A 26,846-nucleotide genomic window follows, 5' to 3' on the forward strand; every position below is an offset into this window, starting at 1 on the left:
CGCAGCCAGCGTTCCATTGCCACATTCCGTCTACTGCAGGCGGGATACCTGGATGGCTGAATGTCACTGAGAAGCTCACAGAGACCGCCATAAGCAACAGTTTAAAAGAATGCCACAGACTAATCAACCAAACTTTTTGGGTTGGTTTCTCTTTTATAGTCTGCAGGCATTAAATGAAAGAAGTCAGTGTTCCAGCAGAGGGAGACAACGTTTCAGAAAAGGCATTGTAGCAAACCAAAAAAGAAATTTTAAGCGCAGCAGAGTAACCAGCTCACATACCTGTTAGCTCAGGTGAGTTTAAAAGGCTGCTGTTGATAACAAGGGCATTTGCTAAATAGATGGTGTGTGTGCAACAATATACTGAAAGGTCAATTATATTGTGCAGCTTATCTCACCACCTGTAGTTATTTAGGTTAAAGCTCCAAAATGCTTGCCTAATATGTCTGTTTATCCAAAAGGAAGTATAGAGGGAGAGCTAGATAGATAGCATTGCATTACATTACATTACATGGCAATGCAATGCACAGTTGCTGAAGTTGAACCAAAATGAGCTTGTCATCTGGCTTCTGCAACTTTTAACATGAAAAATCCAATGAGGAGAAGAAAAGCAAAGCCAAAGAGTCCATCCCAAAATCCGACAAACAAGCAAAATGAACAAAAAGCATTGAATTCAATTCTTTCTGATTTTAGAAACTGCATTAAAGAAGGGGTGCACCGGTCCTGGAGATACTGCAATACCAGGTCAATGCGTGGAGTGGACAGAGCAAGCTCTTTTTCCATCTCCCTGTTCTAAAAATCCATTTAATATATGGTCCCCAGATAGGGGACGTATCAGATATTAAACTGATAAGAACAGATACTACACTTGATCTTAGCCAAAAGGCCGAGAAGCGATAACCAGAATTGGTTTCCGACTACGGTGCCACCCAAGGATTCTGAAAAGTCCATTTGTGGAGATGGCCACCTGGACTCCCGTTAAGAAGACATGCTGTCAACCTCTAGATCCCTCACATGCCTGCACTTTTCGGCTTGCTGCTGCTGCAATCCACGCGTTTTAGATCTGCATAACTCCACCTCTTTTAGCACAGTACCCTCAACCCCCGGCTGTTCCCACCCGCCTCAACACCGTTGGAAGGGAGGAGAACCAATTAAGGCGGGGGGGGGGGTGGAACGAGCAGCTGTCTACCCTTAGCAGGAGGGTTGCTGATTAATTACCTCTCCTGCTGCTGCTGCTGCTGGCTGTCCAGCAGCAGACTGAAGGTGGCTGCTGCTGTGCGCAGGTATATAAAGGCTCAGAGCCTATTATGACACGCGCAGCCAGCGTTCCATTGCCACATTCCGTCTACTGCAGGCGGGATACCTGGATGGCTGAATGTCACTGAGAAGCTCACAGAGACCGCCATAAGCAACAGTTTAAAAGAATGCCACAGACTAATCAACCAAACTTTTTGGGTTGGTTTCTCTTTTATAGTCTGCAGGCATTAAATGAAAGAAGTCAGTGTTCCAGCAGAGGGAGACAACGTTTCAGAAAAGGCATTGTAGCAAACCAAAAAAGAAATTTTAAGCGCAGCAGAGTAACCAGCTCACATACCTGTTAGCTCAGGTGAGTTTAAAAGGCTGCTGTTGATAACAAGGGCATTTGCTAAATAGATGGTGTGTGTGCAACAATATACTGAAAGGTCAATTATATTGTGCAGCTTATCTCACCACCTGTAGTTATTTAGGTGAAAGCTCCAAAATGCTTGCCTAATATGTCTGTTTATCCAAAAGGAAGTATAGAGGGAGAGCTAGATAGATAGCATTGCATTACATTACATTACATGGCAATGCAATGCACAGTTGCTGAAGTTGAACCAAAATGAGCTTGTCATCTGGCTTCTGCAACTTTTAACATGAAAAATCCAATGAGGAGAAGAAAAGCAAAGCCAAAGAGTCCATCCCAAAATCCGACAAACAAGCAAAATGAACAAAAAGCATTGAATTCAATTCTTTCTGATTTTAGAAACTGCATTAAAGAAGGGGTGCACCGGTCCTGGAGATACTGCAATACCAGGTCAATGCGTGGAGTGGACAGAGCAAGCTCTTTTTCCATCTCCCTGTTCTAAAAATCCATTTAATATATGGTCCCCAGATAGGGGACGTATCAGATATTAAACTGATAAGAACAGATACTACACTTGATCTTAGCCAAAAGGCCGAGAAGCGATAACCAGAATTGGTTTCCGACTACGGTGCCACCCAAGGATTCTGAAAAGTCCATTTGTGGAGATGGCCACCTGGACTCCTGTTAAGAAGACATGCTGTCAACCTCTAGATCCCTCACATGCCTGCACTTTTCGGCTTGCTGCTGCTGCAATCCACGCGTTTTAGATCTGCATAACTCCACCTCTTTTAGCACAGTACCCTCAACCCCCGGCTGTTCCCACCCGCCTCAACACCGTTGGAAGGGAGGAGAACCAATTAAGGCGGGGGGGGGGTGGAACGAGCAGCTGTCTACCCTTAGCAGGAGGGTTGCTGATTAATTACCTCTCCTGCTGCTGCTGCTGGCTGTCCAGCAGCAGACTGAAGGTGGTTGCTGCTGTGCGCAGGTATATAAAGGCTCAGAGCCTATTATGACACGCGCAGCCAGCGTTCCATTGCCACATTCCGTCTACTGCAGGCGGGATACCTGGATGGCTGAATGTCACTGAGAAGCTCACAGAGACCGCCATAAGCAACAGTTTAAAAGAATGCCACAGACTAATCAACCAAACTTTTTGGGTTGGTTTCTCTTTTATAGTCTGCAGGCATTAAATGAAAGAAGTCAGTGTTCCAGCAGAGGGAGACAACGTTTCAGAAAAGGCATTGTAGCAAACCAAAAAAGAAATTTTAAGCGCAGCAGAGTAACCAGCTCACATACCTGTTAGCTCAGGTGAGTTTAAAAGGCTGCTGTTGATAACAAGGGCATTTGCTAAATAGATGGTGTGTGTGCAACAATATACTGAAAGGTCAATTATATTGTGCAGCTTATCTCACCACCTGTAGTTATTTAGGTGAAAGCTCCAAAATGCTTGCCTAATATGTCTGTTTATCCAAAAGGAAGTATAGAGGGAGAGCTAGATAGATAGCATTGCATTACATTACATTACATGGCAATGCAATGCACAGTTGCTGAAGTTGAACCAAAATGAGCTTGTCATCTGGCTTCTGCAACTTTTAACATGAAAAATCCAATGAGGAGAAGAAAAGCAAAGCCAAAGAGTCCATCCCAAAATCCGACAAACAAGCAAAATGAACAAAAAGCATTGAATTCAATTCTTTCTGATTTTAGAAACTGCATTAAAGAAGGGGTGCACCGGTCCTGGAGATACTGCAATACCAGGTCAATGCGTGGAGTGGACAGAGCAAGCTCTTTTTCCATCTCCCTGTTCTAAAAATCCATTTAATATATGGTCCACAGATAGGGGACGTATCAGATATTAAACTGATAAGAACAGATACTACACTTGATCTTAGCCAAAAGGCCGAGAAACGATAACCAGAATTGGTTTCCGACTACGGTGCCACCCAAGGATTCTGAAAAGTCCATTTGTGGAGATGGCCACCTGGACTCCCGTTAAGAAGACATGCTGTCAACCTCTAGATCCCTCACATGCCTGCACTTTTCGGCTTGCTGCTGCTGCAATCCACGCGTTTTAGATCTGCATAACTCCACCTCTTTTAGCACAGTACCCTCAACCCCCGGCTGTTCCCACCCGCTTCAACACCGTTGGAAGGGAGGAGAACCAATTAAGGCGGGGGGGGGGGTGGAACGAGCAGCTGTCTACCCTTAGCAGGAGGGTTGCTGATTAATTACCTCTCCTGCTGCTGCTGGCTGTCCAGCAGCAGACTGAAGGTGGCTGCTGCTGTGCGCAGGTATATAAAGGCTCAGAGCCTATTATGACACGTGCAGCCAGCGTTCCATTGCCACATTCCGTCTACTGCAGGCGGGATACCTGGATGGCTGAATGTCACTGAGAAGCTCACAGAGACCGCCATAAGCAACAGTTTAAAAGAATGCCACAGACTAATCAACCAAACTTTTTGGGTTGGTTTCTCTTTTATAGTCTGCAGGCATTAAATGAAAGAAGTCAGTGTTCCAGCAGAGGGAGACAACGTTTCAGAAAAGGCATTGTAGCAAACCAAAAAAGAAATTTTAAGCGCAGCAGAGTAACCAGCTCACATACCTGTTAGCTCAGGTGAGTTTAAAAGGCTGCTGTTGATAACAAGGGCATTTGCTAAATAGATGGTGTGTGTGCAACAATATACTGAAAGGTCAATTATATTGTGCAGCTTATCTCACCACCTGTAGTTATTTAGGTGAAAGCTCCAAAATGCTTGCCTAATATGTCTGTTTATCCAAAAGGAAGTATAGAGGGAGAGCTAGATAGATAGCATTGCATTACATTACATTACATGGCAATGCAATGCACAGTTGCTGAAGTTGAACCAAAATGAGCTTGTCATCTGGCTTCTGCAACTTTTAACATGAAAAATTCAATGAGGAGAAGAAAAGCAAAGCCAAAGAGTCCATCCCAAAATCCGACAAACAAGCAAAATGAACAAAAAGCATTGAATTCAATTCTTTCTGATTTTAGAAACTGCATTAAAGAAGGGGTGCACCGGTCCTGGAGATACTGCAATACCAGGTCAATGCGTGGAGTGGACAGAGCAAGCTCTTTTTCCATCTCCCTGTTCTAAAAATCCATTTAATATATGGTCCCCAGATAGGGGACGTATCAGATATTAAACTGATAAGAACAGATTTTTTTTTTTAATTTGGCTATCCCCCACATGGGGATAAAAACCGTTTATTTAAAATTTAACAAATTACAGAAATAAAACCATTACATCCACATTACACTTTCGGGACTTCAAAGAAAAATAAAATTCCATCACAGCAAATATTACAAGACTTCAAATATTCCATAGGTTAAAAAGCCATTTGCCTGTCAACGTTACATTCTTTTTCCTGTCCAATAAATAGTATATGTACATTTCACTTTTACAAAAGGCTAAAACATCATCTACTGGTAACATTTCATGTTTAAAAACAGCAATATTTCTAGCATTCCAGAGCGCTATCTTGGCACAATTCACTATCTTCCACGCCATTATTTTTTGGTCCATTGTTGGGCATTCCAGAAGACCATATAACACTGATGCAAAATTAAAGTCCTTGAGGTCCACCATTTTCTCCAGCAGGGGGATTAATCTTCTCCAGAACTCTTTAGCAAAAGCACAAGTCCATAAAAGATGCTTCACTGTCTCTTCTTCTTGACAACCTTCTCTTGGGCAGATGGCAGACCTCACAAAACCTCTTCTGTACTGGAATGCCCGGCAAGGAAGACAGTGGTGTGCGCAGCTCCAAGACATGTCTTTCTGTACATTAAAAAGATAAGGGGCGTTAATCATTTTCCATATGTGTACAGTTTTGTCATCATCATAACGTTCAATATCACACAACGTCACATCAGTACTAATTTGTTTGAGTAGTGTCTTGCTGTTACATAGATCCCCTGTCTGTTTCTTATTCAAATTAAAATCAAGAATAATTTTCTTTAAAATCTCATAATGTGCAGGTAGGTTAAAAGCATAAGGAGAGGATAAAACTGTTTCAAACCAACCAAACCTTCTCATGAGAAAACCAGTGTTAAAACGCATAAAATAGGAAAGGTAATTATCTTTAAAAAGGGTTTTAAAACAGAAACAGAAAAAATGTATTAAAAGAAACTTATCTAAAACAGGGAAATCTTTCCCACCTTTAACCTTTGGCTTTGTCACAATTTCTCTTTTGAGTTTCTCCATTTTTGAGCCCCAAAAAAAGGTAAAACATACTTTTGTAATTCGTTTCAACAAATTTGTAGGAGGGGGGAACACCAAACTAAGATATAACAGGATAGGTAATATCACCATTTTTACAATCAGAACTTTACCTTCCATTGACAGCTTTCTCATATTCCACATGCAGATTTTCTGATTAATTTTCTGTGCTGCCGCATCCCAGCTATTAAAACCATTATTAGATTCATTAAAAAAAACACCTAAAATAGTGATGGAATCTGTAACTGCAATTGGTACATCATGTAAACGCATCTGACGCGCCCCCTGGGACATATTCCTTTTTGAGGGGAATACCCGGCACCGGATCAGATGGGGGGTTGTAGTCTCCGAGCGGCTGTGACCCGGCCCGTGCCCAGGGCGTCAAGCTCAGTGTTATGTGGCAGTCCTTACTGATGTTACTAAAGTTCTTTTGTGTCGACTACGCCACCCGTTGTGATGCGGTCACTGTGGCCGCCGCTGCAGCAGGGTCCGCTGAGGCTGATGGTGGATGCGCAGCTTGGTGGGATAACCCCCAACGGGAGGGGTATAGCCTCAGAGGGGACAGGTGCAGAGGATGGGGGTTGTGGTGATGTAATGCAGACGGCAGTGAAGACAGAGTCGGGTTGTGCAGTTAAGGGTGTTTACTTACTGCAGATGTTGTACTGGTCACTCCAGCTGCTAGTGACCACCCGAGCCGTGCTGCGTCCACCAGGTCCTGGATCCAGCCAACCCCCAAACAAGTCCGGAGCGTGGCCCTGAGCTCTCCCTCTGTCCTTTCTTCAGCCGTCCCCACCAGTGATCCACCTAGGTCCAGCTCCCTCGGGCCTTCTGTTGGGACACCCTTGGCCCTGGGTTCCCTGACCCTTCATGTGGTGTGCCTTCGGGGTGGATGTGATGGGTGACCGTGGCAGACGCTGCCCACGGTCTCCGGTCTCTGGCTAGGGTGTGTTTTCTGCCCCCACCAGCTTGGGTTCCGGTACCCTGTGCCGACTCCTCACCCGGTGCTTTAATTTGGGTTCTTGGGTCCTCTCTGTTTTCCCCTCTGGGTACTCCTTCTCTGCTCCCCTCTCACTCAGGGTCTCTCTCTTGCTGCAGGCTGACTTCCTCTCTGCTTGCTGTCTGCTCCTCTGCAGCTGTCTTGCTGTCTCCAAATGACTTGTTCTCTGCATCTGACTCTCTGCATCTGACCCTGATTCTAGTTGGTGCCCACCTTATATATCCCTCTATGTGTGAGCTCAGGTGACCAGCACCCAATGAGCTCCTATCTTTACCCAGGCTGCTCCCCCTATCTGCCCCTACACTACATGGGATGTACCACCCCCCTCCCACTCCAGCCAGGAACAGACTCGGTCGTACCTGCACATTTCTAAGTGGGAGTACCGTCGGCCTGTTCCTCGGAAATGGGATGTATGTAGTGCATGCAGCCTACCGAGCTCAGTTCCACACTCCATCCTTACCCGGGAGTGGAATATCACACCTCTGGGTTGAGGTGCAATACCCCTGTAGCAGCCGAATCCTCAGGGTGCTACATTCCCCCCTGGTAAATCACAGCACGTCCTCGGGCTGTAAGACATAAAACACCAAAAACATACATTTTTTTTTTTTTCATAAACATATAAAACATATAAAACATTATATATATAAAATTTTTCATATAAACATTCTCGTCGTCTCTTGTTTCAGGTTCCTCCTCCGGACACTGTGCAACGTGTGTCCGGGAAAAGTGCGACAGTCTCTTAGAAAAACTGGTTTTTCCTATAAAACCGGTAGGGGGCGCTTTAGGAAGCGCAACTATATACAGGGGAAGTTGGCCGCTCTCAGTCCTCGGCCAGGTAAAGGGAAGGGAATGGCTGCTCACAGTCCTCAGCCTGGTATGGATACGGGATCAAGGGTTAAACGGGTAAACTGTTCACTGGTCCCAACGGGGACTATTTTTGCAGCAACGGTTCACTGTGCCCCGACAGGCAACTATATACAGTCTCTACTCCCGTCCTCAACGACGGCTCCCTCCTGCTTTTTCTTGGTGATACGGTGTTGCTTCAGACCCATCCGGGTCCTCTGGCTCCTCCTCCCCGTACCGCAACTCCTCCTCCGTCAAACGGTGTACGTGGAGGGCGTAAGGTCCTTTGGCACACTTGTGCCGGGTGAAAGTGACTTCGTCTCCGACATAGAGGTCACGGCCTTTGTGACCTTCCGGCAGGTGGGACTCGACGTCTCTGCGGGTCACAAAAACGTCACCGCGGTTGTTACAGTCCCGAATAAAGCCCCACCCATGCTGCGGGTTGAACTTTATCACCGTCCCGATGGTGCGGGGACAGTGCGCTGCACGGGGGTTCCTCCTAGTCCGGCTCTTCTGCTCCGCGCTCTGGATTTGGGCCTGTTGTTCTCTGACCCGCCTCTCCTCCCGTTCTCTCGCAAACTCTGCTAGCTGCTGACGGCAACACTCAGTACGCTCAGCTGCGGCTGCCCGAGTTTCTCCGGTGAACCCCATCAAATCTTCTCCCGTGGGGTCCCACACGAATTGGGCTTCTTCTAGAGGAGGGGAGACCCGAGTCACGGGCTTCGGAGCCGGGATCAGGGGCTCACACAAGGGCCCTAGTCTCTGTTACCGCTCCAGCTCACAAAACTCCTCGGGCCAGATAAAGGGACGCCCGTCCGGCCATGTGAGCTGGCTGAAGAGGTCCTTTCCCAAACTCGGCACCCTTGGTTTTACGGGCGCGGGCGCGGTGGTGGTGGCGCCCGGGTTGCCCAGGCCTTGCGGCCAGGCCTGGGGCACCTGGAAGGTGAAGGGCACCGTTAATACGGCGGCGCCCTGGGCTACCTGGCCTTGCGACCAGGCCGGAGGCTCCGCGGAGGTAGGGGGCGCTGTTGGTGATGCGGGGCCCGGGAGTACTGGGCCTTGCGACCAGGCCGGAGGCTCTTCCTGCTTGGTCACGCTCCGGGTCGGTGCGTGTGACGTCACAGGGGTCGCGGCGGCGGCTTCCGGTCGGGGCCTAGTCATTAGCGGTGACATGGCGGTTACAGGCACGGACGGGGGACTTTCGGGCTCTGCGACGGGGAACCGGGGCAGGTGGGCGGTCTCTCGGTATGGGGTATAAGCGTCCCCTTTACCTGCCTTCATACGTTCGGCTCCCTTCTCAGCGCCGTCTCCGACCTTGGGTCCTCCCGCGTCATCCGTAGAGGCAGTTGGTGTCCTCTCCCAGGGGAGCGTGCTCCGTGGACGGGTTCCAGCTTGCTGGGCCATCTCCCGGCTCCACTCCGCCAGTATCTCACGCTGTACCCGGGCCATCCTCCTTGCGAGGCCCTCCAGGGCAGTCTGTGCACACTCCCGGTCTCGGGGGAGCTGTGCAAGGACCTCCACTAGGCCTAGTGGGGTCGTGGTGTCCAGCAGGCTCCTGACCAACGGGTCGGTGCTGCTCTGCTCTTCTTCCAGCAGGCTCCTGGCCAGCGGGCCGGTGCTGCTCTGCTCTCTGGACATCTCCGGGTAAGCTTCTCTGCTACTCCTCGTTAGACTTCTTGCCTCCGGGTGCGCTCGCTCCAGACTGCTCCAGGCGACACCCATCTTTTCTCTTCTCTTTCGTCTCCTCCCACTTCGAGGGCGGTCCCGGGGCAACTCGGTGACTGTCAGCTCCAGGGGTAGTTCTTTCACGCTGACAGACACCTCTAGCATCACAGTCTCTGTTGGTGGGGGCGGTTTCCACTTTTGGCGCCATTTTCTGTCCTCGCCCACGATGGGAGGCGGCCTCCCGCCCTCCTTTGGCACGCCCATAATGGCGTCCGCTGCTCTTCCAAGGCGGGAAATCTGCGGTTTTGGCGGGAAGCGTCGCCCAGTGGCGGGAAACTCTGCAGATGGCGGGAACAAGCTGGAAATGGCGGACAATCGGCGGGAAACGACTGGTGATGGAGTCCGATGGCGTGGACCCTCCGGAACCGGCGGGAGACTTCTTTCTGAGGTAAACTTGCACTTTTCTTCAGGCACGCAGTACCCGGGTGCTGCGGGCACGTAATCCTGCCGACTACGCCAAAGTTGACGCGCCCCCTGGGACATATTCCTTTTTGAGGGGAATACCCGGCACCGGATCAGATGGGGGGTTGTAGTCTCCGAGCGGCTGTGACCCGGCCCGTGCCCAGGGCGTCAAGCTCAGTGTTATGTGGCAGTCCTTACTGATGTTACTAAAGTTCTTTTGTGTCGACTACGCCACCCGTTGTGATGCGGTCACTGTGGCCGCCGCTGCAGCAGGGTCCGCTGAGGCTGATGGTGGATGCGCAGCTTGGTGGGATAACCCCCAACGGGAGGGGTATAGCCTCAGAGGGGACAGGTGCAGAGGATGGGGGTTGTGGTGATGTAATGCAGACGGCAGTGAAGACAGAGTCGGGTTGTGCAGTTAAGGGTGTTTACTTACTGCAGATGTTGTACTGGTCACTCCAGCTGCTAGTGACCACCCGAGCCGTGCTGCGTCCACCAGGTCCTGGATCCAGCCAACCCCCAAACAAGTCCGGAGCGTGGCCCTGAGCTCTCCCTCTGTCCTTTCTCAGCCGTCCCCACCAGTGATCCACCTAGGTCCAGCTCCCTCGGGCCTTCTGTTGGGACACCCTTGGCCCTGGGTTCCCTGACCCTTCATGTGGTGTGCCTTCGGGGTGGATGTGATGGGTGACCGTGGCAGACGCTGCCCACGGTCTCCGGTCTCTGGCTGGGGAATGTTTTTACCCCCACCAGCTTGGGTTCCGGTACCCTTTTGCTGACTCCTCACCCGGTGCTCTAATTTGGGTTCTTGGGTCCCTTTAGTCTTCCCCCTCTGGGTCTTTCTCTGCTCCACTCTCTCTCTCTCCAGGGCTGCTGTTTCCTTCTCTCTGCCGATTTGTTCTCTGCATCAGACAGGCTCCTCTCCAACTGACTTGTTCTCTGCATCTGACTCTCTGCATCTGACCCTGATTCTAGTTGGTGCCCACCTTATATATCCCTCTATGTGTGAGCTCAGGTGACCAGCACCCAATGAGCTCCTATCTTTACCCAGGCTGCTCCCCCTATCTGCCCCTACACTACATGGCATGTACCACCCCCCTCCCACTCCAGCCAGGAACAGACTCGGTCGTACCTGCACATTTCTAAGTGGGAGTACCGTCGGCCTGTTCCTCGGAAATGGGATGTATGTAGTGCATGCAGCCTACCGAGCTCAGTTCCACACTCCATCCTTACCCGGGAGTGGAATATCACACCTCTGGGTTGAGGTGCAATACCCCTGTAGCAGCCGAATCCTCAGGGTGCTACACATCCCCCCGACATTTAAAATATTACATTTAGTAAGATTAATTTTAAAACCGGAAACTGTACAAAAAGACTGAATTTGGCTTATCGTTTTTTGTATTGAAGGTACATCACATCCAAACACTGCTACATCATCCATATAGCTTACAACTTTAACTTGTAGACCGTTCCCTCCGGGTAAGGGTACTCCACATATTTGCTTATCCCGGCGTATTGTACATAAAAGGGGTTCTATAGCACATATAAAAAGCAGGGGGGACAAAGGGCAACCCTGCTTCACCCCTGATTTTAAAACTACCTCTTTTGTTTTAAAACCATTAACTAAAATCTTACTCGTACAATCATTATAAAAAGCTTTAAGAGACAATAAAAACCCACCCGGAATGCCCATTTTTTCTAAAACTTTAAAAAGATAAAAATGAGACACGCGGTCAAAAGCTTTCTCAAAATCCACCGCTAGGATTGACATCTTTGTCTTTCTGGTTTTTACATCTTCAATACAATCTTTCACCAGGTTTAAATTGTCCCAGATACTACGCCCACGTACCCCGCATACCTGATTTGCATGAATTACTTTATGTATCACCTTTTTCAACCGATTTGCACAGATCTTAGCCATAATTTTGTAATCACTATTTAAAAGAGTTATCGGCCTCCAGTTTTTAAGATCCGTTTTGTCACCTTTTTTGTATAGTAGTGATACCTCACCTTTCTTCCATGAGTTGAGTAAAACCTTATTATTAAAAACTTCGGAAAACAAATTAAACAAATCATCTTTTAAAATATCATAAAAACTTATATAAAACTCTATGGGGATACCATCAGGGCCCGGCACTTTACCATTTTTAAAACTCTTCATGGTTTCTAAAATCTCTTCCTCACATAGAGGTTGGGATAAAAAACTTTGGGCATCAGCATCTACGGTGGACTTGATCTCCCCCAGGAAAGTGTGTATTAAATCATGGTCTATAGTTTTTACATTAAAAAGATCATTAAAATAGACATTTACCTTATCCAATATAACGTTGATATTATTATCTCCATCTATGTTATCAATTATTGTTTTCGCCTGTTTGTTTTTCTTAAAAAAATACCTGGAACAAGTCTCATCCTCTTCTACGTGTTTTACCTTTGAACGAAAAATCAGTTCTTTTCCTTTTTGTTCCAACCACTTTGAAATTTCTCCTTTAAGACTCAATATATCATTACCTACATCCAGACCATTGTCTTTGAATTTGTACAATGTCTGTAACCTGATATTAAGAAAATTATAGATCTCAAACTTTTCTTTAGCTTTTTGTATGCTTTTCTTTATAAAGAAATCTTTAATGCTTATTTTCATTCTATCCCACCAGGAGCTAAAAGAAATATTGGGGTTTTTCCTTTTTCTACAGTTTACATAAAACTCAATAAAATCCGATAAAATTTGTGGATCTTTTAAAAGGGACACATTCAATTTCCAAGATTTCTTACCACATTTCTTCTTTCCATTAATCCTCACTCTAAAAGATAAAACCTTGTGATCTGAGAGAATATTAGTTAAAACTTCACATTTCACTGGCAGTATTTTTTCTGAACCTAAAACAAAATCTATCCTGGAGCTACATGTAGAATTGCTCCAGGTGAAACCAGCGTCTATAGGGCTATCCTTGTTACATTCTTTATACACATCAGTTAATTTACAATCATTTATAATATTGCTTAACATTCCAGACGTTTTGTCATAATTTCTACTCACGGAACCGGAGCGTCGGCTTTCGCCTTTTAAAATACAATTAAAATCACCTGCCAGGATAAAAGGTTCAGAAATGTTAATAAATAAAGGTAAAATTTCCAGCATATCAGCCCTTTCATTTTTATCAGGTGACCCATAAAAATTTAAAAACTGCCATCTTGTCCCATCAATAAAAGCCTTAACTAAAAGAATACGACCCGGTAAAATATCTTGGATAAAATCAATAGACACATTTCCCTTAAAAAGTATAGCTACCCCGGCTGATCCGGTTGCATTTGATCCAGACCAGACCGATGGACCATGTTTCCACTCTTCCTTATATTTTTTGTAAGAAATCTTATGAGGGATATGACATTCTTGTAAAAAGAAAACAGAAGCTGTAAAACAGGTTAAAAAATGTAAAACAGTAGCTCTTCTGGTCTTGGATCCTATGCCTCTCACATTGAGGGAAACACCACTAATGTCAGCCATCATAACAAATGGTTAGGAAGAAACAAAAACTGGACTTTACCTATCCGATGGACGGATCAGACCACTTGGACTTTCACCAACGCCCTCTTCTGAATCCACCGTTATCAAAGAGTCTTCATCATCGGAGAAGGAACATTCACTTAAATTAAGACCCGACGCTACTGGGGTGTAGCTCGGAAGGATATTGTGAGAAAGGATACACTGGGTCTCCATAGGCTGACCATTTAGGTCCTCGTCAGGTGGGTCTCCGAGAGGCTCCGCACTCCCCTGCTGACCCGCAGAGGGTCGTAACACAGGGGCAGGCTGCACACATGGCGGAGCCTCAGAGTCCCCGGAGGCAGCCAGGTTCGGGGCCCCACCTGGGGCAGCAGAGCCCCGGGACCTCGGGATTCCAGAGTCTACACCCCCGTGAGGGGATGTATCCATCTCCTCCCTATTAGCCACCTCCACGGAACCATTCTTTTTCTTATTATGAGACCTCACCAAATGCCACGTACCGCCCTCGCTCTCGTGAGACCCAGTGGGAATTTTGGGCTCGGTGTCAGCCTTTTGGCGCTCTTTTTTGGCCTTACCGACCGCCCCTTTATGATCTTTCTCAGCCTTCCTTTTAGCCTCCTTATGGTCTTTCAGCCAGCTCCTGGGCTCCTGTGAGTTACCTGTCATTGACTCGGAGGGATTGTTACTAGTCGAAGCGCCCTTATCACCTCCCGAGGCTCCAGGTTGTTGTTCCTCCTCCTGAGGGGTGGTCTGATTGGCCCGTCCATTCCCGGATGTCTTGGACTTCTCCTTTTGTTTTTGTTCATCCTCTCTGAACCTGTGAGGGCAAGAAAAATAGAAATGACCAGGTGTCCGACAAAAAGAGCATTTTTTTTCATTTGGGCACTCCTTTGTGTCATGTTCAGTACTGGCACAATTTCTACAAGTGGCACCACAACTATCCTTAGAGTGCCCATAGAGACCACAATACCTACAGAAAAGTGGCATTCCTGAGAAAAAAAAATCCCCATTAGTTTGCCCTATTTTAAATCGAGCTGGAGGAAGTCTCCCACCTCCAGGGAATTTAGGGTCTCTTTCACATTTTACTAAAAACTTCCATTTTGAGGTCCAGATGTTAAACTCATTCAACACTTTCCCAATCAATTTCACACTTTTAAAATAAACTGACAAAAAGGAAATAACCTCTGGTGCTGTTATGAAGGGTGAGAAGATTTTCACAACCACCATCTTTACCTCATCCAGGACGTGCTCGATGATCTGAATCCCTTTTAGACCAGGGCTATTTTCTACCGACTTAACTCTGGACAAAACATCTTTGAAAATACCTTCGCCAGTAAAGGTTACATCATAATCTCCACGTCAAGGATAATCCTGGATAGAAAGGATTTCGTTGGTTCTGACGTGGAGCAGTTTCTCAAGCACGTCCTGGACTACATATCCCAGATTCCGCATATCGGAACCACCAGCCGTAAAGCGGACCCTTATGGTGTTCTTAAGCCTCGCATATAGAGGCACGAGGTTGGGGTCAACCTCCATGGTATGGCGCAACAAAATGCAAATTGCAACCGCCTGCAATCTGCGCCTTCAGAGCTTTGAGATAAAGCACCTGAAGGCTGGGGGATCGCTGCCCGTTACCCTAGGACTAATCCCTCTCCCTAATAGCAGCAGGCAGGTGAAGCCCACTGAAGTGGACGATCCTGCCAGGCCAAGGAGAGGGGTACCTGAGTGCCCTTCAACTGAAACCGCCTGCTGTGAAGCACTTGGTCTCAGCCAAAAGGCCGAGAAGCGATAACCAGATGAGCTTGTCATCTGGCTTCTGCAACTTTTAACATGAAAAATCCAATGAGGAGAAGAAAAGCAAAGCCAAAGAGTCCATCCCAAAATCCGACAAACAAGCAAAATGAACAAAAAGCATTGAATTCAATTCTTTCTGATTTTAGAAACTGCATTAAAGAAGGGGTGCACCGGTCCTGGAGATACTGCAATACCAGGTCAATGCGTGGAGTGGACAGAACAAGCTCTTTTTCCATCTCCCTGTTCTAAAAATCCATTTAATATATGGTCCCCAGATAGGGGACGTATCAGATATTAAACTGATAAGAACAGATACTACACTTGATCTTAGCCAAAAGGCCGAGAAGCGATAACCAGAATTGGTTTCCGACTACGGTGCCACCCAAGGATTCTGAAAAGTCCATTTGTGGAGATGGCCACCTGGACTCCCGTTAAGAAGACATGCTGTCAACCTCTAGATCCCTTACATGCCTGCACTTTTCGGCTTGCTGCTGCTGCAATCCACGCGTTTTAGATCTGCATAACTCCACCTCTTTTAGCACAGTACCCTCAACCCCCGGCTGTTCCCACCCGCCTCAACACCGTTGGAAGGGAGGAGAACCAATTAAGGCGGGGGGGGGTGGAACGAGCAGCTGTCTACCCTTAGCAGGAGGGTTGCTGATTAATTACCTCTCCTGCTGCTGCTGCTGGCTGTCCAGCAGCAGACTGAAGGTGGCTGCTGCTGTGCGCAGGTATATAAAGGCTCAGAGCCTATTATGACACGCGCAGCCAGCGTTCCATTGCCACATTCCGTCTACTGCAGGCGGGATACCTGGATGGCTGAATGTCACTGAGAAGCTCACAGAGACCGCCATAAGCAACAGTTTAAAAGAATGCCACAGACTAATCAACCAAACTTTTTGGGTTGGTTTCTCTTTTATAGTCTGCAGGCATTAAATGAAAGAAGTCAGTGTTCCAGCAGAGGGAGACAACGTTTCAGAAAAGGCATTGTAGCAAACCAAAAAAGAAATTTTAAGCGCAGCAGAGTAACCAGCTCACATACCTGTTAGCTCAGGTGAGTTTAAAAGGCTGCTGTTGATAACAAGGGCATTTGCTAAATAGATGGTGTGTGTGCAACAATATACTGAAAGGTCAATTATATTGTGCAGCTTATCTCACCACCTGTAGTTATTTAGGTGAAAGCTCCAAAATGCTTGCCTAATATGTCTGTTTATCCAAAAGGAAGTATAGAGGGAGAGCTAGATAGATTGCATTGCATTACATTACATTACATGGCAATGCAATGCACAGTTGCTGAAGTTGAACCAAAATGAGCTTGTCATCTGGCTTCTGCAACTTTTAACATGAAAAATCCAATGAGGAGAAGAAAAGCAAAGCCAAAGAGTCCATCCCAAAATCCGACAAACAAGCAAAATGAACAAAAAGCATTGAATTCAATTCTTTCTGATTTTAGAAACTGCATTACAGAAGGGGTGCACCGGTCCTGGAGATACTGCAATACCAGGTCAATGCGTGGAGTGGACAGAGCAAGCTCTTTTTCCATCTCCCTGTTCTAAAAATCCATTTAATATATGGTCCCCAGATAGGGGACGTATCAGATATTAAACTGATAAGAACAGATACTACACTTGATCTTAGCCAAAAGGCCGAGAAGCGATAACCAGAATTGGTTTCCGACTACGGTGCCACCCAAGGATTCTGAAAAGTCCATTTGTGGAGATGGCCACCTGGACTCCCGTTAAGAAGACATGCTGTCAACCTCTAGATCCCTCACATGCCTGCACTTTTCGGCTTGCTGCTGCTGCAATCCACGCGTTTTAGATCTGCATAACTCCACCTCTTTTAGCACAGTACCCTCAACCCCCGGCTGTTCCCACCCGCCTCAACACCGTTGGAAGGGAGGAGAACCAATTAAGGCGGGGGGGGCGGTGGAACGAGCAGCTGTCTACCCTTAGCAGGAGGGTTGCTGATTAATTACCTCTCCTGCTGCTGCTGCTGCTGGCTGTCCAGCAGCAGACTGAAGGTGGCTGCTGCTGTGCGCAGGTATATAAAGGCTCAGAGCCTATTATGACACGCGCAGCCAGCGTTCCATTGCCACATTCCGTCTACTGCAGGCGGGATACCTGGATGGCTGAATGTCACTGAGAAGCTCACAGAGACCGCCATAAGCAACAGTTTAAAAGAATGCCACAGACTAATCAACCAAACTTTTTGGGTTGGTTTCTCTTTTATAGTCTGCAGGCATTAAATGAAAGAAGTCAGTGTTCCAGCAGAGGGAGACAACGTTTCAGAAAAGGCATTGTAGCAAACCAAAAAAGAAATTTTAAGCGCAGCAGAGTAACCAGCTCACATACCTGTTAGCTCAGGTGAGTTTAAAAGGCTGCTGTTGATAACAAGGGCATTTGCTAAATAGATGGTGTGTGTGCAACAATATACTGAAAGGTCAATTATATTGTGCAGCTTATCTCACCACCTGTAGTTATTTAGGTGAAAGCTCCAAAATGCTTGCCTAATATGTCTGTTTATCCAAAAGGAAGTATAGAGGGAGAGCTAGATAGATTGCATTGCATTACATTACATTACATGGCAATGCAATGCACAGTTGCTGAAGTTGAACCAAAATGAGCTTGTCATCTGGCTTCTGCAACTTTTAACATGAAAAATCCAATGAGGAGAAGAAAAGCAAAGCCAAAGAGTCCATCCCAAAATCCGACAAACAAGCAAAATGAACAAAAAGCATTGAATTCAATTCTTTCTGATTTTAGAAACTGCATTAAAGAAGGGGTGCACCGGTCCTGGAGATACTGCAATACCAGGTCAATGCGTGGAGTGGACAGAGCAAGCTCTTTTTCCATCTCCCTGTTCTAAAAATCCATTTAATATATGGTCCCCAGATAGGGGACGTATCAGATATTAAACTGATAAGAACAGATACTACACTTGATCTTAGCCAAAAGGCCGAGAAGCGATAACCAGAATTGGTTTCCGACTACGGTGCCACCCAAGGATTCTGAAAAGTCCATTTGTGGAGATGGCCACCTGGACTCCCGTTAAGAAGACATGCTGTCAACCTCTAGATCCCTCACATGCCTGCACTTTTCGGCTTGCTGCTGCTGCAATCCACGCGTTTTAGATCTGCATAACTCCACCTCTTTTAGCACAGTACCCTCAACCCCCGGCTGTTCCCACCCGCCTCAACACAGTTGGAAGGGAGGAGAACCAATTAAGGCGGGGGGGGGTGGAACGAGCAGCTGTCTACCCTTAGCAGGAGGGTTGCTGATTAATTACCTCTCCTGCTGCTGCTGCTGCTGGCTGTCCAGCAGCAGACTGAAGGTGGCTGCTGCTGTGCGCAGGTATATAAAGGCTCAGAGCCTATTATGACACGCGCAGCCAGCGTTCCATTGCCACATTCCGTCTACTGCAGGCGGGATACCTGGATGGCTGAATGTCACTGAGAAGCTCACAGAGACCGCCATAAGCAACAGTTTAAAAGAATGCCACAGACTAATCAACCAAACTTTTTGGGTTGGTTTCTCTTTTATAGTCTGCAGGCATTAAATGAAAGAAGTCAGTGTTCCAGCAGAGGGAGACAACGTTTCAGAAAAGGCATTGTAGCAAACCAAAAAAGAAATTTTAAGCGCAGCAGAGTAACCAGCTCACATACCTGTTAGCTCAGGTGAGTTTAAAAGGCTGCTGTTGATAACAAGGGCATTTGCTAAATAGATGGTGTGTGTGCAACAATATACTGAAAGGTCAATTATATTGTGCAGCTTATCTCACCACCTGTAGTTATTTAGGTGAAAGCTCCAAAATGCTTGCCTAATATGTCTGTTTATCCAAAAGGAAGTATAGAGGGAGAGCTAGATAGATAGCATTGCATTACATTACATTACATGGCAATGCAATGCACAGTTGCTGAAGTTGAACCAAAATGAGCTTGTCATCTGGCTTCTGCAACTTTTAACATGAAAAATCCAATGAGGAGAAGAAAAGCAAAGCCAAAGAGTCCATCCCAAAATCCGACAAACAAGCAAAATGAACAAAAAGCATTGAATTCAATTCTTTCTGATTTTAGAAACTGCATTAAAGAAGGGGTGCACCGGTCCTGGAGATACTGCAATACCAGGTCAATGCGTGGAGTGGACAGAGCAAGCTCTTTTTCCATCTCCCTGTTCTAAAAATCCATTTAATATATGGTCCCCAGATAGGGGACGTATCAGATATTAAACTGATAAGAACAGATACTACACTTGATCTTAGCCAAAAGGCCGAGAAGCGATAACCAGAATTGGTTTCCGACTACGGTGCCACCCAAGGATTCTGAAAAGTCCATTTGTGGAGATGGCCACCTGGACTCCCGTTAAGAAGACATGCTGTCAACCTCTAGATCCCTCACATGCCTGCACTTTTCGGCTTGCTGCTGCTGCAATCCACGCGTTTTAGATCTGCATAACTCCACCTCTTTTAGCACAGTACCCTCAACCCCCGGCTGTTCCCACCCGCCTCAACACCGTTGGAAGGGAGGAGAACCAATTAAGGCGGGGGGGGTGGAACGAGCAGCTGTCTACCCTTAGCAGGAGGGTTGCTGATTAATTACCTCTCCTGCTGCTGCTGCTGCTGGCTGTCCAGCAGCAGACTGAAGGTGGCTGCTGCTGTGCGCAGGTATATAAAGGCTCAGAGCCTATTATGACACGCGCAGCCAGCGTTCCATTGCCACATTCCGTCTACTGCAGGCGGGATACCTGGATGGCTGAATGTCACTGAGAAGCTCACAGAGACCGCCATAAGCAACAGTTTAAAAGAATGCCACAGACTAATCAACCAAACTTTTTGGGTTGGTTTCTCTTTTATAGTCTGCAGGCATTAAATGAAAGAAGTCAGTGTTCCAGCAGAGGGAGACAACGTTTCAGAAAAGGCATTGTAGCAAACCAAAAAAGAAATTTTAAGCGCAGCAGAGTAACCAGCTCACATACCTGTTAGCTCAGGTGAGTTTAAAAGGCTGCTGTTGATAACAAGGGCATTTGCTAAATAGATGGTGTGTGTGCAACAATATACTGAAAGGTCAATTATATTGTGCAGCTTATCTCACCACCTGTAGTTATTTAGGTGAAAGCTCCAAAATGCTTGCCTAATATGTCTGTTTATCCAAAAGGAAGTATAGAGGGAGAGCTAGATAGATAGCATTGCATTACATTACATTACATGGCAATGCAATGCACAGTTGCTGAAGTTGAACCAAAATGAGCTTGTCATCTGGCTTCTGCAACTTTTAACATGAAAAATCCAATGAGGAGAAGAAAAGCAAAGCCAAAGAGTCCATCCCAAAATCCGACAAACAAGCAAAATGAACAAAAAGCATTGAATTCAATTCTTTCTGATTTTAGAAACTGCATTAAAGAAGGGGTGCACCGGTCCTGGAGATACTGCAATACCAGGTCAATGCGTGGAGTGGACAGAGCAAGCTCTTTTTCCATCTCCCTGTTCTAAAAATCCATTTAATATATGGTCCCCAGATAGGGGACGTATCAGATATTAAACTGATAAGAACAGATACTACACTTGATCTTAGCCAAAAGGCCGAGAAGCGATAACCAGAATTGGTTTCCGACTAAGGTGCCACCCAAGGATTCTGAAAAGTCCATTTGTGGAGATGGCCACCTGGACTCCCGTTAAGAAGACATGCTGTCAACCTCTAGATCCCTCACATGCCTGCACTTTTCGGCTTGCTGCTGCTGCAATCCACGCGTTTTAGATCTGCATAACTCCACCTCTTTTAGCACAGTACCCTCAACCCCCGGCTGTTCCCACCCGCCTCAACACCGTTGGAAGGGAGGAGAACCAATTAAGGCGGGGGGGGGTGGAACGAGCAGCTGTCTACCCTTAGCAGGAGGGTTGCTGATTAATTACCTCTCCTGCTGCTGCTGCTGGCTGTCCAGCAGCAGACTGAAGGTGGCTGCTGCTGTGCGCAGGTATATAAAGGCTCAGAGCCTATTATGACACGCGCAGCCAGCGTTCCATTGCCACATTCCGTCTACTGCAGGCGGGATACCTGGATGGCTGAATGTCACTGAGAAGCTCACAGAGACCGCCATAAGCAACAGTTTAAAAGAATGCCACAGACTAATCAACCAAACTTTTTGGGTTGGTTTCTCTTTTATAGTCTGCAGGCATTAAATGAAAGAAGTCAGTGTTCCAGCAGAGGGAGACAACGTTTCAGAAAAGGCATTGTAGCAAACCAAAAAAGAAATTTTAAGCGCAGCAGAGTAACCAGCTCACATACCTGTTAGCTCAGGTGAGTTTAAAAGGCTGCTGTTGATAACAAGGGCATTTGCTAAATAGATGGTGTGTGTGCAACAATATACTGAAAGGTCAATTATATTGTGCAGCTTATCTCACCACCTGTAGTTATTTAGGTGAAAGCTCCAAAATGCTTGCCTAATATGTCTGTTTATCCAAAAGGAAGTATAGAGGGAGAGCTAGATAGATAGCATTGCATTACATTACATTACATGGCAATGCAATGCACAGTTGCTGAAGTTGAACCAAAATGAGCTTGTCATCTGGCTTCTGCAACTTTTAACATGAAAAATCCAATGAGGAGAAGAAAAGCAAAGCCAAAGAGTCCATCCCAAAATCCGACAAACAAGCAAAATGAACAAAAAGCATTGAATTCAATTCTTTCTGATTTTAGAAACTGCATTAAAGAAGGGGTGCACCGGTCCTGGAGATACTGCAATACCAGGTCAATGCGTGGAGTGGACAGAGCAAGCTCTTTTTCCATCTCCCTGTTCTAAAAATCCATTTAATATATGGTCCCCAGATAGGGGACGTATCAGATATTAAACTGATAAGAACAGATACTACACTTGATCTTAGCCAAAAGGCCGAGAAGCGATAACCAGAATTGGTTTCCGACTACGGTGCCACCCAAGGATTCTGAAAAGTCCATTTGTGGAGATGGCCACCTGGACTCCCGTTAAGAAGACATGCTGTCAACCTCTAGATCCCTCACATGCCTGCACTTTTCGGCTTGCTGCTGCTGCAATCCACGCGTTTTAGATCTGCATAACTCCACCTCTTTTAGCACAGTACCCTCAACCCCCGGCTGTTCCCACCCGCCTCAACACCGTTGGAAGGGAGGAGAACCAATTAAGGCGGGGGGGGGGTGGAACGAGCAGCTGTCTACCCTTAGCAGGAGGGTTGCTGATTAATTACCTCTCCTGCTGCTGCTGCTGCTGGCTGTCCAGCAGCAGACTGAAGGTGGCTGCTGCTGTGCGCAGGTATATAAAGGCTCAGAGCCTATTATGACACGCGCAGCCAGCGTTCCATTGCCACATTCCGTCTACTGCAGGCGGGATACCTGGATGGCTGAATGTCACTGAGAAGCTCACAGAGACCGCCATAAGCAACAGTTTAAAAGAATGCCACAGACTAATCAACCAAACTTTTTGGGTTGGTTTCTCTTTTATAGTCTGCAGGCATTAAATGAAAGAAGTCAGTGTTCCAGCAGAGGGAGACAACGTTTCAGAAAAGGCATTGTAGCAAACCAAAAAAGAAATTTTAAGCGCAGCAGAGTAACCAGCTCACATACCTGTTAGCTCAGGTGAGTTTAAAAGGCTGCTGTTGATAACAAGGGCATTTGCTAAATAGATGGTGTGTGTGCAACAATATACTGAAAGGTCAATTATATTGTGCAGCTTATCTCACCACCTGTAGTTATTTAGGTGAAAGCTCCAAAATGCTTGCCTAATATGTCTGTTTATCCAAAAGGAAGTATAGAGGGAGAGCTAGATAGATAGCATTGCATTACATTACATTACATGGCAATGCAATGCACAGTTGCTGAAGTTGAACCAAAATGAGCTTGTCATCTGGCTTCTGCAACTTTTAACATGAAAAATCCAATGAGGAGAAGAAAAGCAAAGCCAAAGAGTCCATCCCAAAATCCGACAAACAAGCAAAATGAACAAAAAGCATTGAATTCAATTCTTTCTGATTTTAGAAACTGCATTAAAGAAGGGGTGCACCGGTCCTGGAGATACTGCAATACCAGGTCAATGCGTGGAGTGGACAGAGCAAGCTCTTTTTCCATCTCCCTGTTCTAAAAATCCATTTAATATATGGTCCCCAGATAGGGGACGTATCAGATATTAAACTGATAAGAACAGATACTACACTTGATCTTAGCCAAAAGGCCGAGAAGCGATAACCAGAATTGGTTTCCGACTACGGTGCCACCCAAGGATTCTGAAAAGTCCATTTGTGGAGATGGCCACCTGGACTCCCGTTAAGAAGACATGCTGTCAACCTCTAGATCCCTCACATGCCTGCACTTTTCGGCTTGCTGCTGCTGCAATCCACGCATTTTAGATCTGCATAACTCCACCTCTTTTAGCACAGTACCCTCAACCCCCGGCTGTTCCCACCCGCCTCAACACCGTTGGAAGGGAGGAGAACCAATTAAGGCGGGGGGGGGGTGGAACGAGCAGCTGTCTACCCTTAGCAGGAGGGTTGCTGATTAATTACCTCTCCTGCTGCTGCTGCTGCTGGCTGTCCAGCAGCAGACTGAAGGTGGCTGCTGCTGTGCGCAGGTATATAAAGGCTCAGAGCCTATTATGACACGCGCAGCCAGCGTTCCATTGCCACATTCCGTCTACTGCAGGCGGGATACCTGGATGGCTGAATGTCACTGAGAAGCTCACAGAGACCGCCATAAGCAACAGTTTAAAAGAATGCCACAGACTAATCAACCAAACTTTTTGGGTTGGTTTCTCTTTTATAGTCTGCAGGCATTAAATGAAAGAAGTCAGTGTTCCAGCAGAGGGAGACAACGTTTCAGAAAAGGCATTGTAGCAAACCAAAAAAGAAATTTTAAGCGCAGCAGAGTAACCAGCTCACATACCTGTTAGCTCAGGTGAGTTTAAAAGGCTGCTGTTGATAACAAGGGCATTTGCTAAATAGATGGTGTGTGTGCAACAATATACTGAAAGGTCAATTATATTGTGCAGCTTATCTCACCACCTGTAGTTATTTAGGTGAAAGCTCCAAAATGCTTGCCTAATATGTCTGTTTATCCAAAAGGAAGTATAGAGGGAGAGCTAGATAGATAGCATTGCATTACATTACATTACATGGCAATGCAATGCACAGTTGCTGAAGTTGAACCAAAATGAGCTTGTCATCTGGCTTCTGCAACTTTTAACATGAAAAATCCAATGAGGAGAAGAAAAGCAAAGCCAAAGAGTCCATCCCAAAATCCGACAAACAAGCAAAATGAACAAAAAGCATTGAATTCAATTCTTTCTGATTTTAGAAACTGCATTAAAGAAGGGGTGCACCGGTCCTGGAGATACTGCAATACCAGGTCAATGCGTGGAGTGGACAGAGCAAGCTCTTTTTCCATCTCCCTGTTCTAAAAATCCATTTAATATATGGTCCCCAGATAGGGGACGTATCAGATATTAAACTGATAAGAACAGATACTACACTTGATCTTAGCCAAAAGGCCGAGAAGCGATAACCAGAATTGGTTTCCGACTACGGTGCCAAACAAGGATTCTGAAAAGTCCATTTGTGGAGATGGCCACCTGGACTCCCGTTAAGAAGACATGCTGTCAACCTCTAGATCCCTCACATGCCTGCACTTTTCGGCTTGCTGCTGCTGCAATCCACGCGTTTTAGATCTGCATAACTCCACCTCTTTTAGCACAGTACCCTCAACCCCCGGCTGTTCCCACCCGCCTCAACACCGTTGGAAGGGAGGAGAACCAATTAAGGCGGGGGGGGGGTGGAACGAGCAGCTGTCTACCCTTAGCAGGAGGGTTGCTGATTAATTACCTCTCCTGCTGCTGCTGCTGCTGGCTGTCCAGCAGCAGACTGAAGGTGGCTGCTGCTGTGCGCAGGTATATAAAGGCTCAGAGCCTATTATGACACGCGCAGCCAGCGTTCCATTGCCACATTCCGTCTACTGCAGGCGGGATACCTGGATGGCTGAATGTCACTGAGAAGCTCACAGAGACCGCCATAAGCAACAGTTTAAAAGAATGCCACAGACTAATCAACCAAACTTTTTGGGTTGGTTTCTCTTTTATAGTCTGCAGGCATTAAATGAAAGAAGTCAGTGTTCCAGCAGAGGGAGACAACGTTTCAGAAAAGGCATTGTAGCAAACCAAAAAAGAAATTTTAAGCGCAGCAGAGTAACCAGCTCACATACCTGTTAGCTCAGGTGAGTTTAAAAGGCTGCTGTTGATAACAAGGGCATTTGCTAAATAGATGGTGTGTGTGCAACAATATACTGAAAGGTCAATTATATTGTGCAGCTTATCTCACCACCTGTAGTTATTTAGGTGAAAGCTCCAAAATGCTTGCCTAATATGTCTGTTTATCCAAAAGGAAGTATAGAGGGAGAGCTAGATAGATAGCATTGCATTACATTACATTACATGGCAATGCAATGCACAGTTGCTGAAGTTGAACCAAAATGAGCTTGTCATCTGGCTTCTGCAACTTTTAACATGAAAAATCCAATGAGGAGAAGAAAAGCAAAGCCAAAGAGTCCATCCCAAAATCCGACAAACAAGCAAAATGAACAAAAAGCATTGAATTCAATTCTTTCTGATTTTAGAAACTGCATTAAAGAAGGGGTGCACCGGTCCTGGAGATACTGCAATACCAGGTCAATGCGTGGAGTGGACAGAGCAAGCTCTTTTTCCATCTCCCTGTTCTAAAAATCCATTTAATATATGGTCCCCAGATAGGGGACGTATCAGATATTAAACTGATAAGAACAGATACTACACTTGATCTTAGCCAAAAGGCCGAGAAGCGATAACCAGAATTGGTTTCCGACTACGGTGCCACCCAAGGATTCTGAAAAGTCCATTTGTGGAGATGGCCACCTGGACTCCCGTTAAGAAGACATGCTGTCAACCTCTAGATCCCTCACATGCCTGCACTTTTCGGCTTGCTGCTGCTGCAATCCACGCGTTTTAGATCTGCATAACTCCACCTCTTTTAGCACAGTACCCTCAACCCCCGGCTGTTCCCACCCGCCTCAACACCGTTGGAAGGGAGGAGAACCAATTAAGGCGGGGGGGGGGTGGAACGAGCAGCTGTCTACCCTTAGCAGGAGGGTTGCTGATTAATTACCTCTCCTGCTGCTGCTGCTGCTGGCTGTCCAGCAGCAGACTGAAGGTGGCTGCTGCTGTGCGCAGGTATATAAAGGCTCAGAGCCTATTATGACACGCGCAGCCAGCGTTCCATTGCCACATTCCGTCTACTGCAGGCGGGATACCTGGATGGCTGAATGTCACTGAGAAGCTCACAGAGACCGCCATAAGCAACAGTTTAAAAGAATGCCACAGACTAATCAACCAAACTTTTTGGGTTGGTTTCTCTTTTATAGTCTGCAGGCATTAAATGAAAGAAGTCAGTGTTCCAGCAGAGGGAGACAACGTTTCAGAAAAGGCATTGTAGCAAACCAAAAAAGAAATTTTAAGCGCAGCAGAGTAACCAGCTCACATACCTGTTAGCTCAGGTGAGTTTAAAAGGCTGCTGTTGATAACAAGGGCATTTGCTAAATAGATGGTGTGTGTGCAACAATATACTGAAAGGTCAATTATATTGTGCAGCTTATCTCACCACCTGTAGTTATTTAGGTGAAAGCTCCAAAATGCTTGCCTAATATGTCTGTTTATCCAAAAGGAAGTATAGAGGGAGAGCTAGATAGATAGCATTGCATTA

The 26,846-nt window shown here is 46.3% G+C and overlaps 13 non-coding genes across 13 annotated transcripts; all 13 read right to left on the reverse strand.

Annotated features, from left to right (window-relative positions):
• Positions 1-704: 704 nt before the first annotated feature.
• On the reverse strand, positions 705-895 carry LOC141218796 (U2 spliceosomal RNA). The gene has a single exon (XR_012287485.1). It is a non-coding gene; the product is annotated as a U2 spliceosomal RNA (small nuclear RNA).
• Positions 896-2,016: 1,121 nt separating this feature from the next.
• Positions 2,017-2,207, reverse strand: LOC141218797 (U2 spliceosomal RNA). Its single transcript, XR_012287486.1, has one exon. It is a non-coding gene; the product is annotated as a U2 spliceosomal RNA (small nuclear RNA).
• Positions 2,208-3,324: 1,117 nt separating this feature from the next.
• LOC141218278 (U2 spliceosomal RNA) lies at positions 3,325-3,515 on the reverse strand. The gene has a single exon (XR_012287031.1). It is a non-coding gene; the product is annotated as a U2 spliceosomal RNA (small nuclear RNA).
• Positions 3,516-4,630: 1,115 nt separating this feature from the next.
• Positions 4,631-4,820, reverse strand: LOC141218355 (U2 spliceosomal RNA). The gene has a single exon (XR_012287105.1). It is a non-coding gene; the product is annotated as a U2 spliceosomal RNA (small nuclear RNA).
• Positions 4,821-15,264: 10,444 nt separating this feature from the next.
• Positions 15,265-15,455, reverse strand: LOC141218205 (U2 spliceosomal RNA). The gene has a single exon (XR_012286961.1). It is a non-coding gene; the product is annotated as a U2 spliceosomal RNA (small nuclear RNA).
• Positions 15,456-16,571: 1,116 nt separating this feature from the next.
• On the reverse strand, positions 16,572-16,762 carry LOC141218799 (U2 spliceosomal RNA). Its single transcript, XR_012287488.1, has one exon. It is a non-coding gene; the product is annotated as a U2 spliceosomal RNA (small nuclear RNA).
• A 1,121-nt stretch (positions 16,763-17,883) lies between these two features.
• LOC141218800 (U2 spliceosomal RNA) lies at positions 17,884-18,074 on the reverse strand. Its single transcript, XR_012287489.1, has one exon. It is a non-coding gene; the product is annotated as a U2 spliceosomal RNA (small nuclear RNA).
• Positions 18,075-19,193: 1,119 nt separating this feature from the next.
• Positions 19,194-19,384, reverse strand: LOC141218801 (U2 spliceosomal RNA). The gene has a single exon (XR_012287490.1). It is a non-coding gene; the product is annotated as a U2 spliceosomal RNA (small nuclear RNA).
• A 1,118-nt stretch (positions 19,385-20,502) lies between these two features.
• On the reverse strand, positions 20,503-20,693 carry LOC141218802 (U2 spliceosomal RNA). Its single transcript, XR_012287491.1, has one exon. It is a non-coding gene; the product is annotated as a U2 spliceosomal RNA (small nuclear RNA).
• A 1,116-nt stretch (positions 20,694-21,809) lies between these two features.
• On the reverse strand, positions 21,810-22,000 carry LOC141218803 (U2 spliceosomal RNA). The gene has a single exon (XR_012287492.1). It is a non-coding gene; the product is annotated as a U2 spliceosomal RNA (small nuclear RNA).
• A 1,120-nt stretch (positions 22,001-23,120) lies between these two features.
• LOC141218805 (U2 spliceosomal RNA) lies at positions 23,121-23,311 on the reverse strand. The gene has a single exon (XR_012287493.1). It is a non-coding gene; the product is annotated as a U2 spliceosomal RNA (small nuclear RNA).
• A 1,120-nt stretch (positions 23,312-24,431) lies between these two features.
• Positions 24,432-24,622, reverse strand: LOC141218806 (U2 spliceosomal RNA). Its single transcript, XR_012287494.1, has one exon. It is a non-coding gene; the product is annotated as a U2 spliceosomal RNA (small nuclear RNA).
• Positions 24,623-25,742: 1,120 nt separating this feature from the next.
• LOC141218807 (U2 spliceosomal RNA) lies at positions 25,743-25,933 on the reverse strand. Its single transcript, XR_012287495.1, has one exon. It is a non-coding gene; the product is annotated as a U2 spliceosomal RNA (small nuclear RNA).
• Between the last annotated feature and the right edge of the window lie 913 nt (positions 25,934-26,846).

Source organism: Phyllobates terribilis, unplaced genomic scaffold (assembly GCF_046119375.1).
Source record: "Phyllobates terribilis strain yellow unplaced genomic scaffold, ASM4611937v1 Scaffold_249__1_contigs__length_2872098, whole genome shotgun sequence".
Lineage (NCBI taxonomy): Eukaryota > Metazoa > Chordata > Amphibia > Anura > Dendrobatidae > Phyllobates > Phyllobates terribilis.